The sequence below is a fragment of the Agelaius phoeniceus genome, chromosome 6, assembly GCF_051311805.1.
Source record: "Agelaius phoeniceus isolate bAgePho1 chromosome 6, bAgePho1.hap1, whole genome shotgun sequence".
NCBI classification, from domain to species: domain Eukaryota; kingdom Metazoa; phylum Chordata; class Aves; order Passeriformes; family Icteridae; genus Agelaius; species Agelaius phoeniceus.
Genome location: NC_135270.1, coordinates 5,545,449 through 5,557,091, shown reverse-complemented (window position 1 = coordinate 5,557,091; position 11,643 = coordinate 5,545,449).

The following is an 11,643-nucleotide window of genomic DNA, read 5'->3' as shown; positions in this document are numbered from 1 at the left end:
ATGGGCATTTGTATGTTATAATGAAAAAAAAAAAAGAACAATGTAGACTGGATGGATGTTTGATCTGTGTTGGTCATGAAGTTGTTTAAAAAAAAAAAAAGAAAAGGAAAAAAAAAAAAAGAAGCCATGATCAACAAGCTTTGCCACGAATTTAAGAGTTTTATCAAGATATATCGAATACTTCTACCAATCTGTTCATAGATTATGGATTGACGTTCCAAGTTTGTATCATTCCATTGCATATAACTAAACCTGGAACAACACGCACTAGATTTATGTAAGAAAAAATATCTGTTGGTATTTCCAAAGGTTGTTAACGGCTGAAGCTATGTGCAAACAGGGGTTAAGAGAGAGCTGCCATGAAGAAAAGAGTTTGATAGATAAAAGGTAGATTGTGTCTTCGATATAATCCGATTTGTTTTATGTCGAAATGTAAGTATTTGTCTTCCCTAGAAATCTCCCAGAATGATTTCTATAATAAAGTTAATTTCATTTATATTTGACAAGAATATTCTATAGATGTTTTATACACATTTTCATGCATCATACGTTTCTTTTTTGGTCGGCAAGAGTTAATTGTTCTTAGATATAGTTGTACTACTGTTCACAGTCCAATCATCTTTGTGCATCTAGAATTCATTCCTAATCAATTAAAAGTGCTTGCAAGAGTTTTAAACTTAAGTGTTTTGAAGTTGTTCACAACTACATATCAAGATTAACCATTGTTGATTGTAAAAACCATGCCAAAGCCTTTGTATTTCCTTTATTATACTATTTTCTTTTTAACCTTATAGTGTGGTGTTGCAAATTTTGTTACTGTGCTAGGTTAATCTCGTTAAGTTTTATTTTGATTTTATTTTCAGTTTTCAGTAAGGAGGGGCTCTTAAGGAACACTTTTATAGAGTTTCAGCCCTTCCACCAGCCTGTAATTTGGGCTAACAAAAACAAGACAACCATGAGTTTAATTTTGATTTTATTTTCAGTAAGGAGAGGTTCTTAAGGAACACTTTTAAAGACTTTCAGCCCTTCCACCAGCCTGTAAGTTGGGCTAACAAAAAGAAGATAGGTTCACATATCTAACTGAGAGCAGGAGGAGGTTGTTTATTTAGCTGGGGTTTCTGGGGATGCTCTAAATGAACTCCAGAATCCAGCAGAATTTCCAGAGGGGATTTGCACCGTGCCAGGCCTGTGTCTGTCTGTCCCCGTTGTACCTAAAGGACGCACGGACACACGTACACCCAGATATACACCCCCCACTTCTAAAAATTGTTTTTGTTAGGATGCTTGAAAGGGGGAAAAAAACAACCCAGCTGCGTTTTTAACAGGCTCTTTGGGAGAGTGAATGCCATCCCTTTATATTGCCACACAGCACAATCTTAGTGTAATTTTCCATTGAACTTGTAACCTGGTTAATACCTCAATGTGCTTTGTGTGAGGGTTGTTAGTGTGGGCGTGGGTGGAGAGCTGCATGTCAAGGAATAATGAGAGAAGACAAATCAACAGGCAACAACAATGCGAGCTGGGACTGGCTAGTGAAAGCTAAAGGCCTTTAGTCACTGGCAGGGAAATCTAAACATTCCCATATCTATGAAGCTGGCTCATTGTGCTGCAGTTGTTACTCTCGATGCTGTGCTGAAAAAAGGGATCTCATGATTAAAAAGCCAATGTGCGGGGAGTTTTGAGTCAAAGCACAGGCATCACAAGCAGCCTTTGTAAAGCAGAGGTACCATCCAGGCTGGTTATGTTTTCCTTTTGGCATATTTGTCACCGCAGATAGCACTTCACTGGAGACTCGGGCGAGCAGGGCTGTGCTGCTGAGGTGGCTGCAGTGCTGCAGATGAGATTAAATGCACGTAAACTCAGGAGCCTTTGGGGAAAAAGAGCAGCTTTGCTCAAAGCATGAGACGGTTATTAAAATGGTTATTAAAATGAAGAGCTTAAAGCAAGCAAAAATGAGCTTTGATTTTGATACTGGTCAGTTTTAAGTATATTTTAAGTTTTAAAGGCATCCGTTCACAAATATCAAGGAAACATCAGTTTTAATTTTTTTTAATACATTTAGTACATTTTTTTAGTACATTTAGTAAATTTTTATCAGACCTGGACGTTATGTATTTATAAGCAAGAGATAAATTGCATTAAACACCACAACAGGCAGGTCCCTCCTCACACAGCTAACTTGAATCCGGGAACAATTAATTACAGGTACAAACCCAGCACTTCTACAGCTAATTACCGTGTTTATACCCACTAATGCAGCTTGTTATGGAAACGCCAACTTCTGCTCAACCTGGAACGGAAAAAGAGCTTCCCATCCCTTCCTCCCCCGACAACTTCTGCGCGCTGCTCGCTGTTCCTGCAGGTGCCGATGCGCGGGCAGGGGCAGCTCCCCATGGCTCTTCCCTGCCCTTCCCGGCTTTTCCCGGCCTTGCCAGCCCTTCCATGGTGCATTCCCAGCCTTTCCCAAGGTTTTCCCTGCCGGGCTGCTCCGGGCGGGGGCCGTGCGACAAAGCCGCGGGATGTGCGCGGATGGACTTTGGGATGATCTCAGTGACAGCCCAGCTGGCCGTGGCGGAGAGGAGACATTTCTGGCTCGCTGGCTCCTTGCCGTGCCCTGTGGAAGGGGAGAAGTGCCCGCCTGGCTGGCTGCACATCGGGGAGAAGCCGGGGCGCGCTCGGTGCCCGCAGCGCCCGGGGCGCTCCGCGGGGCACGGGCAGCCTTGTCCTGCTGCCAGCCCAGCCAAGGGGCACCGCCCCGGGCGGGATCGGCCCGGAACCCCCGCTGGAGCCGCCCCGGCCCCGGTGCCGCATCCCCGGGGCAGCCCGGGAGCGCAGCTGGGAGCGGGCAGGGGATGGATGGATGGATGGATGGATGGATGGATGGATGGATGGATGGATGGATGGATGGATGGATGGATGGATGGATGGATGGCTCCGTGGGGACGTGCTGCCTCGCCAGGCACTGCAGCCGGCAGCAGGAGTGGGGGACGAAAATCTTCAGCGTGTTCTAATATCCATCTTCACCCCCTTTTTTTCTTCCAGAGCTGTGTTACTTGTGAAGAGTGAAATGTGCTGTGATGTGTTTGCTCAGTGTAACGCAGCAATTTCCAAGGGTCTCCTCTTTTCACCGCTGAAATTAGTGGGAGTTTTGCTATTGATTTCAATAGGAACGAGATATTTCTGTGCATTTGGTTAAAATGTATTTCATAATAACACCTTATACTTTATTTATAAGCCCCTCCTAAGGCATTTCACAAATTATAGTCACACAAGAATTGATGTGTGAGTGCTGTCTTAATAACACCGTATTTTGTGTTTCAAATATTGTGTTCTAGATACAATATTTACATTTACAAGTGAAAAGGCTGCTAACCTAACAGTTATTGTTCAGAGCAGACAGATGATGAGCCATACACGCCGATGGCGAAGCAGACACGCATGGGTGACACACGTGCCGGAGCCGCCTCGCACCGAGAGCACACCGCCTTCAATTGCTTTTAAAAGGTAAGCACCAGCCAGCGTGTGCCCTGCCGCAGGAGGCAGGCAGAGCTGCTTCCTCACCCAGGGTGCAGCGCTGAAAGGGGGGTTCCCCTCTTCTTTTTATTTTCTTTATACAGCGAGCAAATTGCCCCATGGGCTGGTTCGCTTTAGGCAGCCCGACACGGGATTTATTTGTAGGGGGAAGATTACAGTAGCAGACAACGACCCGGGACTGATAGCACATTGCTTCCCTCAGGCTATCCAGCCATTTGGAAGTCCCATTTCACTCACGTTCAATGGCCAAAGGTGTCTGGCTTTTTTTTTTTTTTTTTTTTTTAACATTAAAATATATTATCTCCCTTTCTCTGCGTAATTAATATGTGCAGTTTAGAGTTATGCTAAGGATTAAATTTGTTCCACTTTTCCACGGTAAAAACAGCAGTACAAAAACTGAAAATGTGAGGTTCTTTTAATTTCCCCCCCCAGTTCATTTCTGTTTGCTCTTGTCCTCAGTTTCAGCAGCTGAGCTTTGTACCACCTGCATCTGGTAAGGCTTCTCCACTCTGGGAATGGTGTAGGGTCTTCTTTTAAAATAACTCTTCTTTTGCAGCCCTGTTTTTGATCAGAGTGTGATTGGCACCCACAGACACCCCAAACAACACCCTCCTCAACTGGAAACAGGGGAGGGAATTGGAATTACAGGTGTGGGAGGGGGGTCTGTGATGGCTGCTTGGCTCCATTCAGAGGGAGAGAAGGCACTGTGGGAGTGTTTCTCTGGCTGAAGAGTGCAGGAACCCTTAGAGCCCTGCACTGCCCAGTGGCAGAGCCATGCTCCTGCTCTTTGGGAGGAAAACAAAGCACGGAATGTAGCTCCTTTTGGAGCTGGAGAATGGTGTCAGGGAAGTCTCCCACATTATCATTCATCATATGTTATCATTCAGTATTTCTTTGAGAAAACAGAGGCTGGAGGAACCTGCACGAGGTGCACAGTAGTAAAAAGATAGTACAGTTTGGATGGGAGCCAGGTTGGCAGGTTCTTGCTTAAATTAATTCCTCCCCCAACATTCTCTTCTTAGCTGTGAAGAAAGAAAACCCCAGTGCATCAGCAGACAGTTAGGGTGGCTTACCCCAGATAATTCACTATCCTAAGATAGTTTGCAAGAGTGATCATGTGGAAGATGAGGGTGTTTCCATAGGGTCTGCAGAAATGAAAGCCCAAAGCAATGAGGGCATTTGATCAGTCTGGTAATGGGTGCTGCTGATGTGCTGTAGATTTCCATGAGACCCCCAGCTGCCAGGACTCCTACTGTTTCTTTGGAAGGTGATGGAACCCCCCAAGAAACCTGTGTTCCTTCAAGCTTTGACCTCTGCTGACTGTATTTAGCACACTGAGAATTTCAGGGCCTTCTGTGCTGTTCCCTTTCCCCATCCTGGTTGTATCCCTGGTGAGAGGACCATGATTTTGAAAATGTGTGTCTGCTGGGCTGCTGGGCTGTGTGCTGGGGCTGCTGTGCCCCCACAAAGGACTGTGATACTGCTTTTGCTGGGCTGGTAGAGGTCTCTGAGAGGAGCCTCACCACCTAGGCTGAATGGTAGGTGGGTCAGATGGTGAGCAGAGGTTCTGTGAGTGCCCCAGGAGGATCCTTGCTGCCTTCAGGTACCTGACAGGAGCTGGAAGTGGCCTGGAATCTTCCAGCAGAGGTTGCAGTTGCCTCCAGGCAGCTGACAGACCTCACGTACTCTCTGGCAGCTAAAATTGGTGAGGGCTGCAAATTGCAGCTCTTCCTCTCCTGGGACATACAAGCTTTTCCAGCTGCACCAGAGAAGTTTGTAGATTCACAGATAACCTCCTTCAGGTCAGGCCTACACCAATGGATTTTGAGAAGTTTATGAACAGTTATTCCACAGAAATTACCTACAGGGCAACAGAAGGGCTCTGATTTACAGGGAACAGCGTGCAGCAGATAAACACGTTCCTCTTGTTACAATAAATATGTTCATTTATAATGAGGGAAGAAAACATATATTTCTCTCTGTAACTGTCTATGGTTTACCCTTTAGGTTTTACTTGGCAAAGGTGGATTCATACTCAGTCTCTACTCTGCAGCTTTGTGCTTCAAATACTGCAGGAGAGGGTTTATTTATTTTTAAAGCTCCCCTTGTCAGACTGGATTAAGTAAAAACCCCACAATTTCAATTTTGTGGTTTTTTTTGCTTTCAAACAAGCAAGTTGTCCACTTTGATTTCTCTGAACTTAAGTCAACACTGCTACTTAGCAAAGTAGATATTCAAACCCTTAAATTCTTTTTTAAACTTTATTTTAAATTTAAATTTTATACTTTTTAAAATTTTATACTTTTTCTTTTCTTTTAAAGAAGCAAGTTGTCCACTTAGATTTCTCTGAATTTAAGTCAACACTGCTACTTTGCAAAGTAGATATTCAACCCCTTAAATTCTTATTTAAACTTAGTTCTGATGATTTTCTGAATTATGATTCAATTCCTTTCTGTGAACTGCTGCTGGTTTGCACCTGTTTGGGCTAGGCTGTATTTAAAACTTCATTGAGATTTTACAGTCAAGGACTGCAAAATAACTTCCCTGAAGTAATTGTGGCTCCATTTCCCCATAATCCTTTCCCCCTCTATTTTGTTGGGACCAGTTCTATTTGCCTGTGTGAAGTTGTAGAATCCATAATGATGTTTGAAGCTCTTCAGCCACGAAGCTTGGTGATTTGGGATGGATCCCCTGGTTTTGAGATGGCACGTGGGATGACTCCCACACAGATGGACTTGCTGCTCCACTGTCTCCATGAGTGTGCTGTCAAAATCTTCTTTGTGCTGTCAAAATCCTCCTCGTGCTGTCAAAATCCTCCTCACTCCAGTAATTTTCCAAAATTGCTGAACTATCCTGGACCTAGGCTGGGAAGAACCACAAATGGGAATTTCATCATGCTGGAGAATTGTTCCAAGTGCTTTCCTCTCTCTGTCACTCCCTATCTGGTCTTGGGTGAGTTGTTTTATTTATTAGTGCTGTGCCCAGCTCTGGGCTCCTCAGCACAGGAGAGATGAGGAGCTCCTGGAGCAGACCCAGGGGAGGGTAACAAAGATGATGAAGGGATGGAGCATCTCTTGTGAGGATGGACTGAAGGAGCTGGGCCTGTCCAGCCCCAGAAGAGATGGCTGAGGGGGGAGGACCCTGCCAGTGTCTGTCAGGATTTGAAGGGAGGTGTTTTCCATGTGCTGAGCAATAGCACACGAGGCAACGGGCAGAAATTGGAATGTGCAGGAAACTCCAGCTGGACATGAGGAAGAACTTCCTTCCTACCTGGGGGATGAAGCACTGGAACAGGCTGCCCAGAGAGGCTGTGGAGTCTCCCTCACTGAGATATTCCAGCTGGACACAGTCCAGTGCTCGGGGACAGCCCTGCTGTGGTCCCTTCCGGCCTGACCCACCCTGTGTTTCTGTGGTTAGCTCACCTTTCCCAGGTGCCAGGCCATGCTGCTGGCAGGAGTTCCATCACACCCCTGAGGAACCTTTGTGTCTGACAAGTTCACCTGCTGGATCCACAGAGATGTTGAACGTGCCCAGGAAGGAAAGGGATGCACTGAAACCTCCCTGCTCAGGAATGAAGAGCTGCAGCTCCCAGCTGTCAGCTGCAGACAGTGGAGCTGGAACTGGTGTCAAGCCCTGCTAGAAGAATCCCTGTCCTGATTTAAAACAGGTCAGGAAGCCAAATTTGATTTGAAGTCATGCAAGTTCCAGGCCAAGAATGATGCCCTGCACAATCAGCCCTGGCCTATGAGTGGAAGCTCTGACTTGATTTGCATTAAATAAATGCATTCTAAGAAATGCTGAGAAGTTTCACCTGAGCAATGCATTTTAAACAGCTTTACAGCTCTTTCTCCACACAATATATCAAAATCTCAAAATATAGGCACTGAAAACCGCTTGATTTCATACCCACATCAGATCCATCCATCCTTTCTGTTCTTCTCTGAATCCAGCCCTGTGAAATTCCAGCAAGAGCTTTCTTTAGCGCATCTGCGTCAACCTGACTTCAAAAGAAGCATCTGAAAGTGCACCAAAATTCACCAATTTCAGGGCTTTTAAGAGAATACCTCTGGCACTCTGAATGCTGAGAAGATTCTGAGGCTATGAACATTCAGACTCAAACTCTGCCAGCATAAAGACTTTTTTTTTTTTTTAAAAATCTTGCTATATTTTGGGTTTTACATTTATCTTCAATGCCAGAAGACATTAAAATACATTTTTTTAATATGTAGAGGAATATGCAGTTAAAAATTCTCTGGATCTACTAAATTGTAAAAGATCCTCTGGACTTTACCCTACCAGGTTGCTCCTGGTCTAAACCATCACTGACTTCTCTGGGAGACTTTTCAGATTAAGTTCTGCAGGTCTAGAAAATCCTCACGCAATAAAATGCTGAAAACATAAAAGGTGTCTTTGTTTTGATATGAACAGGAGGTCTGCAAATGAGTTTGATATGCCTGATAACTTTCAAAATTGTTTAAAGGCAGAGTTTAAATAAGCAGCCAAGGTTTCAGCAGATGCTCTGGGGTGCTTTTTTTTTTTTTTTTTTTTTTTTTTTTTTTTTTTTTTTTTGGGAAAAGAAAAATATTCTAACATTTGCTTATATTAAATAGAACCTGAAAAAAAAAAGAGTGGTGGAATTTTTGCTTTCTTACCCCCTTGCCATTTTTTCCCTAAGATGAAGAAGACTCACTTTCATTCTTTTCTTCTACGCAGGTACATTTATTATTGAATAAGCACTATCATGTGCTTAGTGTGATTAAAAAAAGAAATGTAGGCAGGTCCTGCACTCATGTAGCTCACAAGAGAAAACAGAAATCCCAAGAGATGGCAGGGGGGAATTGGACTTGCTTCCACCATCTCTTAAAGGCATAAAAGCATCTTCTTCCCTATTTCTGTTGTACTCTGTAGCTATGATGTTTCTCCAGCACAGGAAAAAGAAGAAGAACACTTTAAATTTCTAATAGATGATCCTGGAGAAATACTTCTTTAGTGCATGTGAGTGTGTGTCTGAGTTTAGTTCTTGTAGTCCAGCCACATTTTTAATGGGATGTGTTACACCCTTGTGCTTTCAGAGAAACTTGATTAGCAGCTCACTTTCCAATACTGGCATGGTGAAAGGTTATTTTATTATTTAAGGCTTTTGCACTTTCCCAAAAGCTATGTTTGGAACAGCATCACTACTTAATATTAAATTTAAATATTAAACCAGTTGGGTACTACCACAAAGGTATCAAATCTAGAGTAGCTGAATGCCCATTTCCAGATGCTTGTAGCTACTGTTACACAAAATTGAATTCAGCTGCACCCTGGAAATTGCTTTTGAAATGTCTTTACAAACAGAGAAAAAGACTTACCTACGATAATATTCTTCTCATGTTCCAAACACTTATATTTTGAAAACCTCAACACAACAGGAATTATAGAAAGAATTCTTATTTGACATATTAAAGGCACAACGTTTTAAATTTCATTACTGCTTTCTTGACTGTGTGTCACAATTTCTGTAAAGATCAGGTTCTTGTGCTGAATTGGGAACGTCTTCCCTGGGATGAATCTATTGTTTCCCTGCTGAGTTCGGTGGTTTCAGTTTGTAGCCTGCTAAAAAGTAGGAAGTTCTGCTTAAAAAAATCTGCTATAAACAAAACCCCCTCATTCTGCAATCTCTGAGCAGGAGTGAGGATGGCACAGATTTCTGTCCAAGCCAGCAAGGGGCCTCTGGAGATGCCAAAAGGAGCTGGGAGCACATGGGCACAGCCTGGCAGAGGAGGCTGTGCCCATTCTTCGATTGCCTGAGCTGCTCCCCTTGCTTAAATATTTGCCTTCCAGTCAAGGGAAGACAGAACTGAAAAAGGATGTTTTGTACACAGGAGCTTGACAGGCACAGAGTGGCCACGGGCAAAAGGCACAGAAAATCACCAGGTGAACATTTCTCTGGATTCCCAAGTCAAAACTGCTGCTGGTGCGACGACTGAAATCTGCATTTTATCCACAATCTATCCACACTTTATCTACACTTTATTTACCCTCTATCCACACTTTATCTACCCTCTATCTACCCCAAATCTACCCTCTCCCTACCTGCTATCAGGCAGCACACCCAAAGTTCTGTCTCACCTCTCATCTTGCTGGATTAGCCAAGTCACTGTCATGTGTAGTTGTAACTGATAGAGGAGATTTTGGAAGAAAAGAAGAGAAATTTTGCTCCATCGTGAGGAATGGACTTGTAAAAGATTTTTAAAAGTTGATTGAAAGTTTGTATGGTTTTGAATATCTGTATATAAATACTGAGATAAAGTGTATTAAGAAGACTGTAGAAAAGAGATGGCATTGTGGAGAGAGAGATTAAACTAAATTACATCTCTTATATCTCACCCTTCTATGAGACTAATAATAGAATAAAATCTTTTAAAACACCTCTCTTTATAAAACTTACTCCATCTCTATAAAACTAAAAATCTTCCAACACTCCATGTCTTTGCCTTAGGTAAACAACACTGCATTCTCTAACAATTTACAAAGCACATTTAGTGACTCAGAAAAAAAACAAACTAATGCAGGTTTGTAGAAGGAGTTCCTTTTATTACTCAAACTGTTTGTCAGCTTTAATATTAGCCTGCTGCAGTTTTGGAAACTGAAGCCTTGCAGATGCACACGTGGGATGGACACTAACAATTATCAGGTAATATCTCAGCTAGAAATGGGACTGTGACTTTAATGATATTTTCTCCTCTGTATGTTAAGTCAATGACCTATTTAAATATGTTGGCAGCAATTTATATGCCTTGTGACTTTATATTCCACAAAGAATAAAAAGTGTGTTTTGTGTTATTTACATTAAAAAGACGTACAATGTAAAACTTCACCTTTGTTAAAAATCACTTTATCCTAAGTTTTTAAATTATCTCATGCTTTCAAAAGGCACAATTACTTATCTAATGAGAACTTCCATTCAGTTACACATAATACAAAAAGAGAAAAATGTTTGAGACATCAATGATAATATTTTAAATATGTTGGCATAGGAAAGCAGATGTCTTTTTTCTTCACTAAACTGACAGTTCAGTTCTGAAACTTTATTTTGAAAAGATTTAAAAAGGATTTGTGTCTTTAGAAATAAAAAATATAACAGGCATATCTAAAAAATATAGAAGAGAAAACCTGATTGTTACTACTAATGAAATAGCTGATGACAAAATAGTAGTCTTTTTGATTTTGATCACAAAAAATAAACTGGTAGTGACAGGATATGATGGATAGATTTGACATCCTGGCAAATCACTGTCATTGATTCAATTATTCTAATTCAGAATAAAAGCTGTATACAGTATGTGTTTATGCTACAGTGGAGTTTTTTAAGTGATTGACATTCATCATATTAGTTAGACAGTTTTAAAAGCTATGTCTTTGTTTTACACAGTGTTGTCAAGAAAAAAATAAAGAAGAACCTGGATTGCAGAGGAGAAAAAAAAAAAGAAAAAGCAAACCACTTCCCAAGTCTTGGTTTTCCAAACCCATCAAAATATGTTACCATTATTGCATCCTATTAACATGTTCTTTGAAGACTCAATTTCACTCCAGCCATGTAATACACTATTATAAAGACTAAATTTTGAAACTGTAATGCAATCTTACAGCTGGGTGGCTTGGAAGTTCTGCAGAGAAGAAGATATTACCTTTCAAAATGGAAGTCAGCCTCAGAAGAAAGAATGCAAACCACTTTAATTCCCAGGTCAGCTTTGCTTCACTGTTCCTTTGTTTGATGAGAGAGACACAGGGATACATAGAGAACAGTTAGGAGCTCACAAATTGTATATCTGAGGGTACAAAAGGCTGAATTACTTGTGTATTCTGCCCTGCTTTAGACCAGCTCTCTGTGTCATCCTTCCCCCAGCTCCAATGCACTCTTCTGGTTTCCCAGCATTAATGTAGCTGTCGGTTTGAATTTCCATCTTGAATTATGTCTGTTGACATAATTTCATAGTGCTGACTTCAATTGTTTAGGATTACTGTTTTGAACTACATAAGGAAATCAATTCTTTCCTCTCTGCTTAGGGAAGTCCATTCAAGTGCATTTTAATCCATGTAGTAAGCCATAAGGCAAAGTAATTA